The sequence below is a fragment of the Coenobita brevimanus genome, chromosome 65 (assembly GCF_032717465.1).
Source record: "Coenobita brevimanus isolate Jiangsu-jjx chromosome 65, ASM3271746v2, whole genome shotgun sequence".
Lineage (NCBI taxonomy): Eukaryota > Metazoa > Arthropoda > Malacostraca > Decapoda > Coenobitidae > Coenobita > Coenobita brevimanus.
This window is the reverse complement of record NC_137018.1, coordinates 10916634-10934726: the sequence shown is the minus strand read 5'-3', so window position 1 is coordinate 10934726 and position 18093 is coordinate 10916634.

Below are 18093 nucleotides of genomic sequence, written 5' to 3'. Positions count from 1 at the left end.
AGGGAGGTAGAAGGGAGGGGGGGGGGAAGCGACGAGCAGAGGGAGGGAAAGGTGGGGAGTGAAAGGAAAAACACCGAAAATATAGAAACGCAAAATTGCCTGACTTTTAACACACAACAACACATTCAGTCACATCACAATGTTCTTTACTTGGCTGTTTAATCATTAGAAACTTTCCTGAATTTAAACACACCAAACTTTTAGGTCACAAGGTTCATAAGAGGGGTTGCTGAGTGGTAGTGGCTGGAGGTGGGGGGGAAGGAGGGATGTTGAGGAGGGGGAGGGGGAGGGGGGGAATGGGGGAGAGGACGATGGGGATTGGCTGGTTTGGGGTGGGGGGAGATGCGTGATATCTGGATGCGTGTTGAAGGAGATACTCAAAATTAATGATGCTCACAAATGTACAGATGTTCTCTTAATTCTATTGATAATATATGGCAGTTAATTGTGGAGGTGTCATTTGAACCTTGTAATTAGCTGGCGCTTATTAAGACTCTTGACAAATGAGCTGTGAGTGAGAAGGGTAGCGAGAAGCCGTGAAATATGTACGCAGATACCATTAATTAATATCATACGCTTTTTTGTACTAACTAATCCTCAGTGTCTCTAGATAATGCTGAGGAAGGGTGTAATGCAGATTAAATTGTGTCATTAGAAAGGCAGGAAGGGTGGTGGCTGTGTGTTTTAGTCTTTATTTAAATCAGTTGAACAAATAATGGTAATCTCATCTAGGGAGACTTGCCGGCTATGAGCTGCTGTTTCCCGGATAGCGACAGAAACTTTGCTCTTGGAGTGTGGTGCCCTTGGGTGTCTGCCTTTGTGTGTGTGTGTGTGTGTGTGTGTGTGTGTGAAGAGAAGAACAATAACATAAGGACTGGAATCTAGAGGTGTGTGGCTTCGAGTGGGCGTGCGGATGACAACGAAGGGGCCAAGGAGACGGAGGAGTGTTATATTAGGTAAGTAATGGAGGAATACGCGTGATTGTTGTCGTTTTGTGTTTATAATGAAAGCAGTTTGTGCGGTGCCATAACCATCATTGCGATGATCACCACCACCACCATCAACATCATCATCATCATCATTATTACTACAGTCACCAATATCATCATCATCATCATTACTACATCAACCACTATCATCATCATTCATCATAATCATCATTGTCATCATCATCATTAGTCATCATCATCATCATTCATCATCATCACCAGTATTACAACCACCACTATCACCACCATCATCATCATCGTCCATGCAATTTCATTTTTTCCCATCAAAGCTAGCCTTTATAACCATTCCAACCCCACCACCACCATCACCACCACCACCATCACTAGGAACCTTGAAGTCACAACAACATTACAGCATCACAAGCAACAACAGAGGTAGGAGACAAGGTGAAGTAAGGTGGAGCGGCCTGGGACTCTGCTATCACTGTACCGAGTTCGAGTCTTCACCCACAGAACATCGTCTCCTTTTTCCTTCTTTTTCCTTGCATATTTTTCTTTTTCTTATTATTCCCTTCTGTCTCCTGCTCTTTCGCTTGTCTTTCTGGTGTTCTTTGTGTCTGCTTTTTGTTTCATTCTCGCCTCCCTTTTCTATCTTATTTCTCCCAATTTTACTCCCTTTCCTTTCATTTGTTGTCTACTTTCTACATTTTTCCTTCTTCTATTTTACTTCTTGATTCCTCCACTCTTTGTTTTTGTTTCAACACCACCTTTTTTTCTGTCATTCCCGTTCTTTCTAACTTTTTTTCTTTCCCTTATCTTCCATTTACCCTTTAATGCTTTCTCCTTTTTACTTACTTGTATTTCACCTATTATTTAAGAACTGCAACTCTTTTTTCCAATTTCTCATTTTTTTCTTAATCATCATCATTATCATCATCATCATCATCACTATTAGCTACATTAGATCAAAGTCACAACTGTGTTGAACAATTACATGATGCAAGAGAGACTGGAGGCGAGATGAAGTGAGGTGGAGCGGCCTGGGACATTTACAACAGGTGTACTGAGTTAAATCCTTTACCATTTATATCTGATTTTCCTCTCTCTCTCTCTCTCTCTCTCTCTCTCTCTCTCTCTCTCTCTCTCTCTCTCTCTCCATTACAACATCTAATTATACTATAGCACTAGCCGTGTGTGTGTGTGTGTGTGTGTGTGTATTTTGGGCAGCCGAAACCACACATTCAAATCGCACCAAAATTGGCACAAAAATCGCAAAAAATTTGATGTGAAAAAAAAAAAAAATCCTTTTATCTGTCTGCCTGTGTGTCTGCCTGTTAACAACTCTACGCGAAAAATACTTGTGCGATTTTGACTAAAATTACAGGGATGGTGGGATATGACCTTCTGATCACCTAATTAAATCTGGGGCCAAATTGGACCAAGGCCATGGCTGTGGCCCCCCCCCAAAAAAAAGGTAAAAAAAGTCAAAAAATTATTTTTTCGCCATAACTCCTTTCAAATTCGTTATATCGACATGAAACCAAATTCTAAAGGTGCATCTTTCAAATCCACATCCTATAACCTGCCTCATTACATCAGTGGCTCACTGCCCAGTTAGCGGTAGGGAGGTCATGTCAGGTGGGTCGGGCCTAAAGTTTCAATTTGGCAAAAAATCGTCAGTTTTCACCCGATTTACTTCAAATATGGTATGTGGCATCTTTGACTACGTACCCTGTAATGTTTATACGTCAGCACTAAACTGCCGGCGACGGGTTTGCTGTGCCGTAGCACCGCTTCTTGTTTTCTTGCCTTCTTTTCTTCGTTTGTTGTCCATTTATTTCCTAATATTTCCCTTATTCCGGTTCTCTTTCCTTTTTTTGGTTCCATTCTATCTCAATTCTTTTTCAGTTTTTGTTTGTTCACATTCTCTTCGTCTTGGAGTTTTCCTATTCTAATATTTCTTTCTATTTCTTCCCTCATTTTTTCTTCTATCATCGTTATCACTACCATTACCATTATCATCTCCATTATTATCATGACCATGACCGATGTCTGTTTTCTTCATTCATTCCCAGTTTTTCTGTTGTATACATTTAAATTGCTTCTTTCCTTTATCTCATCTCATTCTTATTGCTTCTCATTCCCTGTGACTTTTCTTTCTTCCTTCGTTTTTTTCTTTCTTATATTGATGCAATAAAGCAACAACAGAAGTAGGAGCCTAGGTGGGGTAAGGAGGAGCGGCCTGAAAGTTCCACCTTTTGTAGTGGAAAGCTCCTTCTTATTTATCCCATTAAAGTTTCTTCTTTCTCCTCCATTTTTTTTATGCTCCTTATAGTTCTTTTCCTCCTCTCGTCTCTCTCTCTCTCTCTCTCTCTCTCTCTCTCTCTCTCTCTCTCTCTCTCTCTCTCTCTCTCTCTCACACACACACACACACACACACACACACACACACACACACACACACACACACACATTCCATTACAGGAGAAGTACGAGGAGATATGAAGTTAGGCTAGTACTATCAGTATTAAACTACTAAACATCACAGTCATCCACCACCACAACCACCACCACCATCATCATCAATTTTATACATACAGTTGTCATTAAAACTAATTTAAAACTGAAGGCCCACCCAAGGGGGGAATCACACCAGCCGTGAGCCGATACATATCTAGCACGGCTCGGAAGATGACCTTGACCTTGACCTACTTTCACCAATTTCGAACTTGTAGGAGATTTTTATCCCTACTACACACCTGTGAAATTGGGTGATGATATTTTGAGCGGTTGCGATGTTATTGTGCCAGCAGACACACATACACACAGACAAACTGGAACCAGTTCTCGTAGGAGTTATTCATCTCTACTACACATTTTTTTAAAAATTTGTGATGATATTTTGAGCGGATGTTGACTTATCGTGGTAACAGACGCACACCTTGACCTACATTTACCAATTTCGAACTACTGATCGATTTTTTTCCTTACTATACACCATCTTATTTTTTTTTCCCCATATGATGTTATACCATCACAATCTCTAAAGAGTTAGGATTTGAGATGGGTAGTTATTGGTTCTGTTGCCAACATCCACCTCTTCCTCCTCCTCCTCCTGATCATCATCATCATCATCATCATCATCATGAAGCAGAAAATTCCTATTATCATCGAATGAACTAATGTGAATCACCATCATCACCTTCACCATTATCACCGCCTTTAGCTACTACAGATAAAACCCACATCTATATTACAGCATCACAAGCTGCAAGAGAGGTAGGAGACGAGATGAAGTAAGGTGAAGCGGCCTGGGACTCAAACACACACACACACATATGTGTGTGTGTGTGTGTGTGTGTGTGTGTGTGTGTGTTATATGGCCTTAATGACCAGGGGCTCCGGCCCCAGTGGTCGATAGGTCCCCCACCAAAAAAAAAAAAAAAAAAAATGTTTGCTATTCCTGAAGAAGCCAGTCTTGGCGAAACGTTGAAACAAACTGAGTCTCTACTCTGTACTTTGTGTCATCCTCATCGGAGTTGTCGCAGCCAACGATGAGTTCACCACAAAATATAGAGCTTGCAGATGGGATAAGGAAAGGAGTATATAAACATGAAGAGGCGTTGATTGATTGAAAAGAAAAAGAAGTAAAACAATGTGAATATGAATGAAAGAAAAAGAGACAGAAACAAAAAAACAAAAGAAGCTAAACAGAAAAGAAAAAAAGAAAAATGAAACATAAAAGAAAGAAAAAGAAAAGGAGAGGGCTTAGGCGATGTGGAACTCGAGACACCTTTGTTAGAGTCTCAGGCCGCTCCATCTTGCTTCACCTTTTCTCCTACTTCTCTTATAGTCTTCTTGCAGTAATATAGTGAAGAATGAAAGGAAAGAAAATAAAGCAAAAACAAAAACTGAAATGAGAAATAAAAAGAACAGAAAAATCAAAAGCTGTAAGGAAAAAAAAAAACTGGAGAGGAAACAGGAAAAACTAGAAGGAGAAAAGATAAATGAAAAGAGACGGGGAATCAAAAAAAAAAAAAAAGAGCGAAAGAGGACAATGCGAAAGGAAAGATGAAGAATGAGGGAAGGAAAGTGAGGAAAAGGATTATAATAAAACAAAACACGTAATTAAGGAGATGAAAGGAAAGAAAGTAAAGAAAGAAGAAAAAATGACGCATAAATGGAAAGGTGTTAATTCTGTACACATGCAGAAGAGTCCCAGGTCGCTCCACGTTACTTCATCTTGTCTCCTACCTCTCTTGTAGTTCTTGATGCTGTAACGTTGTTGTAGCTCTGACCTACAGTGTAATATAGCCAACACTGATGATGATGATAATGGTGGTAGTGGAGGAAGTTGTGAGCTTTGAGATAAATAATAACCGTATGGATAATGATGATGGTGACGAGAATGATGACGGTGGTGGTGAAGGTAATGTAGCTAAACGATGATGAGAACAATGAACACACTATGATTAATGGTGATGATGATGTTGATGACGTAATTTAATACTGATAAAACTCAAATCTAAACTGGTCTTCTATTTTTATATATATATATATATATATATATATATATATATATATATATATATATATATATATATATATATATATGTGTGTGTGTGTGTGTGTGTGTGTGTGTGCGTGTATGTATATATATATATATGGGGCAATTGTGGTACAATGGTAAAGTGTGCGTTTTCGTACACTGGAGAGCGAGGGTGATAAACTTTGGAAGCGTTCTCCTGGCCATGTACTGCTTTCGCGGACACCAGGGGTACTGTGGTTGAACCTGTGCCGCATACTGTAAAGTATGTTGCACCTAGCGGCTTGCGCGGACAGATTACACTTGACGCACAGACTACACACACATCCAAAACCAGTACAATACTACAATCACAGTTACAAGCACTTCTTACTCTACGTACAATCTCTATCAGACAGCCTAAGCCACTTGGTAGAGATACATAGGCTGTATCGTCCCTAGTTTAGTCGGGATAGGCCGGTCCTGCAGTAGATATATATATATATATATATATATATATATATATATATATATATATATATATAGATATATACACCTAATCTACAGACCCTAACATTAATGTCCTAACAGACAAATCGCTAACCTATACTAAATCCTAAAGAGACAAATAGCTAAACCTACACTAATTCTAAAAATAAATAGCTAAACTTACACTAATGCTAAAAATGCCTCGACCAAGAGCACTCCATCGACCACAAATATGTAATGCCTTTCTGCATTGCATACCTGCACTCATCACCTGGTGACTGTCAGTCGAGGCAGAAAATAATATAGGGAACATCAATATACGAAAGAGAACCAGAGGAGTCAGGAACTTTTCCATATACGTCTACTGTCGACCCTAATTAAGAGAACTTTTACAGGAAGTTATAAAGACTTTACATATACTGTATACAAAAATTGGAGGACCTCATCCAACAAAACACGTCGACTACAGATGCCCAGTTCCTTTCTATATTGCACACTCTCACTCATCAACTTGTGACTGTCAGTCGAGGAACGGGGTTTAATGTACGGGACATCAATATTAGAAATAGATCGGTCGGAAGCAGGAACTATTTCAAATACGTCAACTGTCAACCCTAATTAATAGTACAATATATACGTATTTACAGTCGATAAAAACCATAACCATACAGTAAGAAAGTCACATCACTCTGATCAGTCCGGTCTCTCTCAAGAAAGCCATCAGTTTATCAGTCATAACAATATCCCCATCACTCAGGATGGTGGACGGTGTGAAGGGGACGTCTGCTGCACCGCAGTAATTTATAAGTGAAGCACGTTCAGAAATATATCGCCGACAGCTCAGGATGATATGACTGATAGATAACACCACATTACAGATGTCACAGTGCAGTGGGAATCGTCTCTCCATATATGGTTTCCTATGGGTTAATATAGTGGCATCAAGCCGCAAACGTGCCAACACTTTTTCTTCCAGGCAACTGGGATGGTTGGCAGTATCCCAGTCGTCCAAGTATGACTTCCATGGTGGAATATTTAGTCTGGTCCACTGACCTTGCCACAGAAGATTTATTGATTTCTTTCCGAGAGAGAGACTCGACTGTAGATCACGAGGAACGTCCCAAGTCTCCTTGAGCCCTACAGCCGACTTTGCAAGTAAGTCAGCCTGCTCATTGCCGTAGATACAACAATGACCAGGCACCCATATCAGTGTGAAGGACTTGTTGCATGAGTGCAATTTAGTAACGATGGATCTCATGCGAGTCCATATTACAAGATGCAATTGTCTGAAGGGCTGATTTTGAATCTGAAAATTTGACACATTAGTCATGACTAGATTTTAAAGTATAGTCTATGGCTTTGTCAAGAGCAAGAAGTTCAGAGGTAAACACAGATGTATGAGTCGGCAACCAATACCTGAGGGAACATTCAGTCAACCATACACTTGCACTCAGACATTCACTCTACTTGGAGCCATCGGTGTACAATTGGTGGGACCCCAGGTGACGAACGATGATATTACGAAATAAGTGGTGGACCTCCGCCTCTGGCGCCTTTGTCTTCGGTACTGGGAGCCAGGAAACATCCACGGTAAAGCTTGGTGGCTCCCAAGGCACAATATTTTTTTACACCAACTTGTCACAGTCACTGAGGTCCGCACCAAGCTCTTGAGTCAGTAAGTGGAGGCGAATGGCAAGTGGCCTACGCACCCCCCACATAAGATGGTGGTATTGACACAGGGGGATACAGGCCAAGTTCACGATATTACGTTTCATGAGTGTTCTTAAGCCATAGGAAAAGGCCAGGTGGTTCTGGCAAATACCGAGAGAATGCACATTTGCCTCCACTTCCATTCGAGCTACACGTGTACACCAGACGGCTCCAAGACACATTCACAAACATTTATTATGTAACACATTCAACCTCCTCAGTGTGGCATCGGATGCCGAGCCATACACCTGTGTGCCATAGTCTAGCTTGGATCTAATAAGGGACTTATACACCATTAATAAAGATTTTCTTTCAGCACCCCATGTAGTACCTGCTAGGTCCTTGGGGACATTTAACAGTTTATCGCAATGAGCAAGCAGGTTAATAACATGAAGTTTAAAATTTAATCAGTGATCAAAATGGAGGCCCCAAAACTTTACAGAATTTTGAAAAGGTACCGCTTATTTATCCAAAAATAAACGCAAATTGGAGACGTCATGAGTAGTAAAAACTACAGCGGCACACTTTGGGATGGAAAACTTTAATCCCCATTGCAAAACCCATTCGTGGACGGAGTCAAAGGGTGCTTGAATCTGCCCAGCCAAAAAGTGTGCATTACGGGATGAGTGCCACATTGCACAATCGTCAGTGTAGAGCAAGTATTTAAGATTCCTCGGGATGGGAGCAGATGACAGAATATCATTGATCATAATACTAAATAAAGTGGGACTATGCACACTCCCCTGCGGCACCCCATTTTCCTGGATAAATATCTCCGATGTTACAATACGGGGCAATTTGACAGAGAAAATCCTGTCCCTTAAGAAATTTTAAATTAAAGTAGGCAAATTTCTTCTCTATGGATGTCCAATAACACCCCTATCATGAATTCTTTATTGGCAAATGCCTCTGAAATACAGTACTCCAAATTCATTAAATGATCTATTGAACTTCTGTATTTACGGAAGCCACATTGTTGATCATTTAACAAATTCGTCGACTCAAAAAGTAACCTATTGTTTACCATTCGTTCCATGATCTTACATTGACAAGAAGTCAACACAACAGGACAGAATGAATTGGGATTCATAAGACAACCAGCCTATTTCGGTATCGGTATGACGTGGGCAAAGTGCCATGAGTTTGGGAATGTTCGAGACGCCCAAAGCTCATTGTACAATGCTAACAGCTTAATCAGGATGTCCTGATTAAGATGCTGGATCATACCGTACGTGATGGTATCTGGTCCTGGGCTGGAGTCTTTACAGGATTTAAGGGCAAGGAGCAGTTCATCTAGCGTAAACTCTTGGTTGTATGAGAAGTCTACTTCTTCTGTGGCAAAGTCTAATATTCGTAGCTCAGCCGTGCGTTTATCATGTTGGAAACGTGGGTCATAATTGGCTGAGCTACTTACATGAGAAAAACTCCTGGCCAGGATGTTAGCAACGTCCACGGGATCGTTATCGATGTTATTATTTACCTGCAGGGTGGTAACAGGGATTTACGGGCCTTTATTATTTAATGTTCTTATAGTGGACCAGACTATTCACCGTGGACACAAAATTCCGCCAGGAGCCACGTTTAGCCCTTCTTATTATTCTCCTTGCCTCAGCCCGTGCTTCTTTGTATGCAATAAAATTTTCCTGACTATTGAGAATCTTCTATCTCCTGTTGTTTTTCCTTAATGCTTCTCGGCAATCCGGCGTCCACCAGAGTGCTCTATGCTTTGCATGAATTGTCGAAGTCTTGGGAATAACAGCCTCGGTCGCGTGTAATATGGAATTGGTTAAATTTTCGACCCTAACATTCATGGTCTCCCCAGATATATCAAAATTGGTGATCCTTGAGAAGGAACCCAATCTGCTTTCTTATAGTTAAATTTTGGGGGTGGAGGATCCGAAACAATGTCGCGTGTATAAGAAAGACCGATGGGTAAATGATCACTTCCTAAGGAGTCGTCATAAGGGTCCCACGAGAAATCTTGATGTATACCTGGGGAGGCCAGAGATAAGTCAGTGGCCGAAAAGTTACCTGTACGATCATATACACGAGTCTCTCTGCCATCGTTCAAAAGACAGAGGTTGGACTGTAGTATTTGGTCAGCTACTTGTTCCCCATGACCATCGATCCTCAAGCTACCCCATTGATAGTAATGGGCGTTAAAGTCGCCCAACACTAGCTTATTCCCTGGAAGATGTTCAGATAGTGAATTCAGAGCAACACTGTCAATGGGGCCATGTGGTGGAGAGTAGAGAGAGCAAATAGACAGATACGTGTTAATAAATTTTACTCTACACGCGACAGCTTCCAGAGTAGAATTTAGAATCACCTCCGTTTGTGGTTGCAATTTGTGTGGGTATATGGCAACTCCATGACCTTAATATTTTCTATACGAGTTGTAGTGTTTGAGCTGAGGAGGATCAGGATGATCCACCAAGCACGTCTCCTATAAACAAATAACGTCTGGCATGCGTATTGAAAGCAAGATTGCTATATTATGTAGTTTATTCCCAAGAATCCTACAATTCCACTGTAATATAGTGAATGCGACGGTTTAAGATTTACGTTGGGGGCCAGTGTTCTTATTCGACTACCGGGGGACCTATGCCGGTGCTTGTTGACGGAAACCTCCATTTTATCATCAATAATGAGGCTCCTAGAATCCCTTGAGGAAGAGCTAATGTTTCTCTCCCTCACTGGAGTAGGAGCTGGAAGAACATGAGGACGTGGCTCTTTTCTGAGGGTGGTCATGTTACTCTTACTAGACTTGTCAGACTTTGGTTTAGGCCTTACTGACTGAGAGGCAGCAGCAGCCTGAAAATCTGTTGAAACCTTAGGGCTGTCAGTGAGAGAGTTCGAGCTGATAGGAGGCTGAGATGAAGAGGTATTGTGAGTGGCAGGAGGGAGAAGGACAAGATCAGTCTGCGTCTCAACAGAGCACATCAAAGGACGGGACATTACAACCGAAGCATGAGACCAATTCAGCGTGGGAGTTGCATGCAATGCCTTCACCTTTTTCCTAGCTTCGTAGTAGGAAGTACCCTCAGTTGCCTTCACTGTGCCTTCCACTTGGGACAGTCGCTAGAGGAATTTAGGTGAGTACCCTTGCAGTGAAAACAACATACTGTCTCAGATGTGCAACGTTCTGTATCATGACCCTGGTTTGCACACTTGCCACACACTGGCTAGGAAGCCCGACAAGCCTTGTCATTATGCCCATACAACTGGCATTTCAAACTACATAGAGGGTTAGGGATATACGACCACACATGAACAATTTCATAACCAATTTTTACATGACTAGGAAGAGACACATTACCAAAAAACAAAATGATAGTTACAGTCTTCGTCCAGACATCTTTCGTAAATCTGGTTATAAATCTAGCATCAATGACGTCTTGCTGAGCGAGTTCCTGTATGATCTCGTCCTCATTCATCACCACATGAGGATCCCTGCAAGTGATAACACCCTTACAGGAATTCATGGAAATTGGGATCTTGGCTTCGACATCATAGCAATGAAACTTGTGCAGCTTCAACAAGTCTTGAACTTTAGATGAATTACATGTAGATGTGGTTGAAAAGATTAGGAGAAATACACTGAGGTGGTTTGGACATGTGGAGAGAATGGAGAATGAAAGACTGACTAAGAGGGTGTATGTAGGTGAGGTGGAGGGAGGGAGAGGGAGGGGTAGACCGAGGATGAGGTGGAGGGATGGAGTTGAGAGGTATATGAGGGAGGGTGAGTTGGGGGAGGGTAGTCGAATGGTGGGTGACAGAGTGACTTGGAGGCGTTTTGTCTGCGGCCGCCCTTTGCGGGATTAGGGCATCGGGCTATAGATAGATAGAGAAGATAGACATGTATTTACTAGGAGGTTTATGCTAGCATTTTTTTAAAAATTGTTTCACCTCCCCAGTCCAGTCATCAATGACCTTGATCATGAAGGGTTTGAAACTGCTCAAGGGAGTGGAACTTTGAGCATGGATGATGACAAACTCGGCATTATGTACAAGGATATCACGAGGCATACGAGTCTGGGATCATTTTGTCTGGGGGCTGTCAGTCTGTGAGCCAGTCGGGGGTCGGTCAGGACCACCTCCCCCCTGAAGGGAGAGCGAGGCGGAAAGGACGTCCGCCATAGTGACCGCTTCCACCGTGAGGGGGAAGTAGAGCGAGCAAGGGACAAAAAAACTGGGACCAAACACCTAACTTCCGACTAGGCTAACATAGGGCCCGGTACCCTATTCATTAGGGGTAAAACTCTAAAGAAGAAGAAGAGATTGCCCTCTCAGACCACTCCAGGGAGGCCCGACCGTGTTTATTCGTGCCCCAGAGCGATCAGTGGGGGTGGTGGAGGGGGGGGAGGACCCTCCGTTGGCGAGTAGGCAAAGGTAAGCTCCGTAAATAGGGACAGACACCTACTGTTCCTAGCTAGTAGGGAGGGGTGGAAAATGAGCAACGCTATCCTAATACCACCAGAAGGGTATGAAAAAAAAGAAAAAAGCTGATGCCGGTGAGGCAGCCTTAGAAAGCTAGAGGAGAGCTCAGAAGAAAACACATCTTTACTCTCTGCGACCATGCATAAAAATCCATACATTATTATTATTTTTTTTTGCCTATCGACCATTGGGGACAAAGCTCCTGGTCATTAAGGCCACATATACTGTATATATGTATACACAAACACATATATACATATATATACAAACATGTATATATACATACATACACAAACACACTTCCATGCATATATACAGACACTTCCATGCACACGTGTGTATATATATATATATATATATATATATATATATATATATATATATATATATATATATATATATATATATATATATATCATTTTTTCCATCCATCCATTCATCCATCATCCAATCCTACATTGCCCCATGAGGGAGCATAGGAGCCCGGGGCTAGGCAGTTGGTCCCGACATTTAAGATGAGAGTGACCAGCCTCGCTCATTCCTGAGTGGCATTACATGAGCAATCGACCCCAACCACCCCTTGGATATAAACCTTCACCGGCTCAATCTGATTGGAGCGCAATAATTACCCACTAAACCAGCAGGCGCCAAAATTTGGTTATATGGTTACCACCCAGCGTGGTAAATGGTTTCCTGGTGCACAGGAAGCCATTTGACTTGTCACTCAGTGTAGAGTCACCCACAGGCTGAAGAAAGTGGAACGAATGAAGGAAAGAAAGACAGAAGAGGGAGTCTAAAGTCACCCGTAGGCAGGACAAGGAAAGCATGAAGGAAAGAAAGACAGAAGAGAATGGAAGGAAAGAAGGATGGAGAGGAAAGGGCAGACACCCGAGAGCTGCACTACATCGAGTGAGTGGATGGTGAGCGCCCCCACCTACCACATATTTTTTTTTTATTATTATTTTTTTCTTGGTTTTATATTTTTTAGACCTTATATTACTTATAAATTAAAATCTAATCTAAAGACCCTAAAACTAATCACTTAACAGACAAAATTGCTAACCTATACTAAATCCTAAAAAGACAAATAGCTAGACCCCAAACAGTGTTTACACTCAGAGACTTAAATAGACCTCACAGCTCGAAGATAGTGACGTCATGCTGTTGAACAATCAGAACAAACTACCCTACTTTAGGTCTTCCCCTCGTTAAAAGGTAGGCTAAAGGTTTGGTTAATGAATAAAATCCGCTATTCTGATTAAAGTTATTCGACACAGCAATATGGGCAGACTCGAGACATCTGCGTTTTGTTATATTACTATCATGTAACACAAACGTAGCCTCATTCCGCAGTGTTCCATGTTCGGTAGTTAACCTGTGTTGTGCAATAGTATTGTTGAGATTAAACACTCTCATATTATATTTATGTTCCTTTAACCTCTTATTCAACCCTCTAAAAGTCTCTCCACATATACCTTTTCACAGTCTTTGTACGGAATTTTATACACACCTGCCTCGTTTGTTCATTTTACATATTTGTCATTTTCTCTTACTAAACTACCCACAGTCATAATTCCTGCTCTAACCGCCTGTATTCCTGCCATATTCATACAAGGAGAAACATTAGTACACAGGATTTAGGTAGTGCTAGCCTTTCTCATTTTTTTCTTTTCTTTTTTTCCGTGTGTGTGTGTGTGTGTACTTTAGTGTATTTTAGTGGCACTGTTTCTAGAGTTGGCAATTAAATATGGAGGGTATTTTAGATCACGAAAACCCTTAAAAATGTAATCATATTCATCTCGTAAATTTTCATCAGAACTTATCCTCAAGGCTCGAAGGAAAAAGCCGATGAGTATCCCCTGTTTTGTTCTGCTATCTATGGTCGAATAAAAATGATTAAAGTCGTTTTTGTTGGCAGCCTTTCTTAAAACTTTGAACTTAAGGTTGTTACAGTCTTTTATTTAAATAGTATCAAGTAAAGGTATGCGGTCGTCATGTTCGTACTCTATAGTAAACAGAATGCTGTGCCCTACCCTTTCTAATCTATCTTTAAGTCTTTCTAGATCTAGCGACTATTGCAAACGCAGTTCATGCTCGTCAGTGAAGAAGCGCAGGTTCGGCCCTATAGGCTACATCACCATTATCCGTGGTCTTAGTACCAATTTGAATTCTGTTCACTTTTTTCTTCAATTTCAGTAGTATCTCGTCTACCCCTGTTCCATACAGAATCCCAAATCTCACCCTCAACTGAATTATCTCTATTTTCTTTTCTTTCTTTCTTTTTTCAACAGAGAAAGGAAAAAACAAATGAATAAAAAATACTAATAATCCATACACCAGATTCCCGGCGTCCTGCATTCATAAAATATCTGTAACAGTTGGACTTGAACAACTGTGGGTTGAAGTTTGGGGGGGAACAACTCTGGGGAAACAAGTTCCAGAGAGATGCAGTTCGGGGAATAAAAGAATTCTGATAGGCAGAAATTCTGCAATATGGCAGTGTGATATTCTAGTCATGAGCTCTGCAAGATGCCCAAGTAGCACAGGGGAAGGCATGGAGAGATGGCACAATGACGCAACTTCGTCTGGACATTTGTCATAAACGTATCTGTAAAACAATTTGTGTTTTATTTCGTCCTCTCTCTCTCTCTCTCTCTCTCTCTCTCTCTCTCTCTCTCTCTCTCTCTCTCTCTTTCTCCTTTACATCAAAAGCCAGAAGAGAATTAAGAGGCGATGTGAAGTGTGGCTATTGTTATAAGTATTAACCTACTAAACATCACAGTCATCATCGTCATCATCATTATCATTACCATCATCATCTTTATCCATATATTCATCATTAAAACTAAATAATAATAATAACTATAATCATCATCATCATCATCATCACCATCATCACTAGGTACATTAGATCAAACCCATAACAATATTACAGCATCACAAGCTACAAGACAGGTAGGAGACAAGATGGAGTAAGGTGGGGCGGCCTGGCACTCCACTACAGGTGTACCGAGTTCCACCCTTGGATCAACTCAGGTCTCCTTTTCTTTTCTCTCTCCCATTTACTTTGTCTTTCTTTTTTTTTTTTGTCTTTCTCTTTCGATCTTTTCATTGTTTGTTATACATTTGACTTTTTATTATCCTCTCATTCTTTTCCCTTTTCTTTTTCCTTTTCCTCAACAGCTCTTTATCTTTTTCTCCTAGTTGTCACATTTTCTGTCTTGTATTTGTGGTTATTAAGTTATGTTTTTCTCCATTTTCATTTCTCTCTCTCTCTCTCTCTCTCTCTCTCTCTCTCTCTCTCTCTCTCTCTCTCTCTCTCTCTCTCTCTCTCAACCCATTTTTTCTCTTTTATATTAACAGCGTCACAAGCTACAATTGAGGTAGTAGACGGGATGAAGTAAGGTTATTATCATCATTATTAAGCTGCTGTACATACATACTTCACCATCATCATCACTGCCACTACCACCACTTCCATCATCATTATCATCATCATTATCATCATCATTACTACGCTCAGCATACTTTCATCATCATCATCATCATCATCATCATCATCATCATTAGATCAAAATCACAGCTATGTTCACTAATCACAAGATGCAGGAGAGACAGGAGGCGAGATGAAGTTTGGTGGAGCGACCAAGGACATTTACGACAGGTGTACTGAGTTAAATCCTATACCATCTCTCTCTCTCTCTCTCTCTCTCTCTCTCTCTCTCTCTCTCTCTCTCTCTCTCTCTCTCTCTCCAGTATTACAGCCACAGGTGGAGTTGCCTGAGATTCTAACAAAGGTGTCTCGAGCTCAATCCAAAACCTCCGGCTCCTTTTTTTTTCATTCTTATTTCTCTCATTTTCACTCATTTCTTATCTCCCTCATTTCCCCTCTTTTACACCCGTGACCGCGAGGGGAGAATGGATGTTACGTTTTGAGCCGTGTGTGTGTCTGTGTGTGTGTGTGTGTGTGTGTGTGTCTGTGTGTTCATTGTACCTACCGATGATTTTGTTGGCGTGGGGAGGGATGTCTTGTACTGAAGGGGTTTTATTCTTTCTTTTTTTGTGTGTGTCAGAGAGAGAGAGAGAGAGAGAGAGAGAGAGAGAGAGAGAGAGGGAGTACTCGATTTTGCGTGTTTAAGTGGAAAGAGAGAGAAGTGGTGGGTGAAAGGGGAGAGAGAAGTGTAAGGGAGGAGGGGGGATGCTAAGAGGACACGGAGAGAAAGGCTTTGAGTGAAAGGGAAAGCACTGAAAATATAGAAACGCAAACTTGCCTGACTCTTAACACACAACAACACATTCAGTCACATCACAATGTTCTTTACTTGGCTGTTTAATCATTAGAAACTTTCCTGAATTTAAACACACCAAACTTTTAGGTCACCAGGTTCATAAGAGGGGTTGCTGAATGGTAGTAGCTGGAGGAGGGGGGGGGGGGAGTGGAGGAGTTTGGGGGAGGGGCAGGGGGATGGGGGGAGGAGGTGGGGATGGGCTGGTTTGGGGGTGGGCGGAGATGCGTGAAATCTGGATGCGCGTTGGAGGAGATGGTCAAATTAAACGATGCTAACCAATGTAGGCCAAACGGGTGTTCTCTCACTTCTCCTGGTATTATATATGGCAGTTAATGGTGGAGGTGTCATTTGAGGTTTATAATTAGCTGGGGTTTATTAAGACATTTGACAAATGAGTTGTGAATGAGGGGGGTGGCGAGAAGCCGTGAAATATGTATGCAGATACCATTAATGAATATCATACACATTTTTATACTAACTAATCCTCAGCGTCTCCAGAAAATACTGAGGTAGACAGTAATGTAGATGAAACTGTCAATTGAAAGGCAGGAAGGATGGTGGCTGTGTAATTTAGTCTTTATTTGTAACAGTTAAACGAATAATGGCAACCTCATCTGGGGACACTTGCCGGCTATGAGCTGCTGTTTCCCAGATAGTGACTGGCTCTTTGCCTCTTGGAGTGTGGTGCTTTTGTGTGTGTGTGTGTGTGTGAAGATTAGGATTGGAATCAAGCGGTGTGTGACTTCGAGTGGGCCTGCGGATGACAAAGAAGGGGTCAAGGAGACGGAGGAGTGTTATATTAGGTAAGTAAAGGAAGAATTACAAGTGATTGTTGTCGTTTGGCCTTATCGTGATAAGTAATATGTGCGGTGCCATCACCATCATTGCGACGACCATCATCATCATCATCATCATCATCATTATTATTCATCATTATCATCATGTTCATCATTCATAGTCATCATCATCATCATTGCTCTAACGTATGGAAGTGAAGCTTGGACGTTGTTGGAGGGACATAAGTCAAGAGTGAAAGCAGTGGAAATGAGTTATTTGAGAGGAGCCTGTGGAGTCACATGGAGACAGACTGATAAATGAGGATGTGAAGGAGCGTTCTGGTGTGGAAGTGGATGTGATAGGAAGCGTTAGGAGACACACTGAGGTGGTTTGGCCATGTGGAGAGGATGGAGAGTGAGAGACTGACGAGGAGAGTGTATGTGAGTGAGGTGGAGGGGGAGAGAGGGAGGGGAAGGCCAAGGATGAGATGGAGGGATGGAGTGGAGAAGTATATGAGAGAGGGGGAAGTGAACTGGGAGCAGGGCAGTGAAATGTCGGGGGACAGGGTGACATGGAGGCGATTTGTTTGTGGCCAACCCGTATGGGATTAGGGAGTCTGGCAATAGATAGATAGATCACTTTCATCATCATTATTACAGCCACCACTATCATCATTAATCATCATCATCATCATCATCACCATTATTACAACCATCACTATCATCACTACCACCATCACCATCGTCCATGCAATTTCATTTTTTCTCATCAAAGCTAGCCTTCATCACCATTCCACCACCACCACCACCCCCACTTCCAACATTAGGAACCTTCAAGTCACAACAACATTACAAAATCACAAGCAACAACAGAGGTAGGAGACAAGATGAAGTAAGGTGGAGCGGCCTGGGAC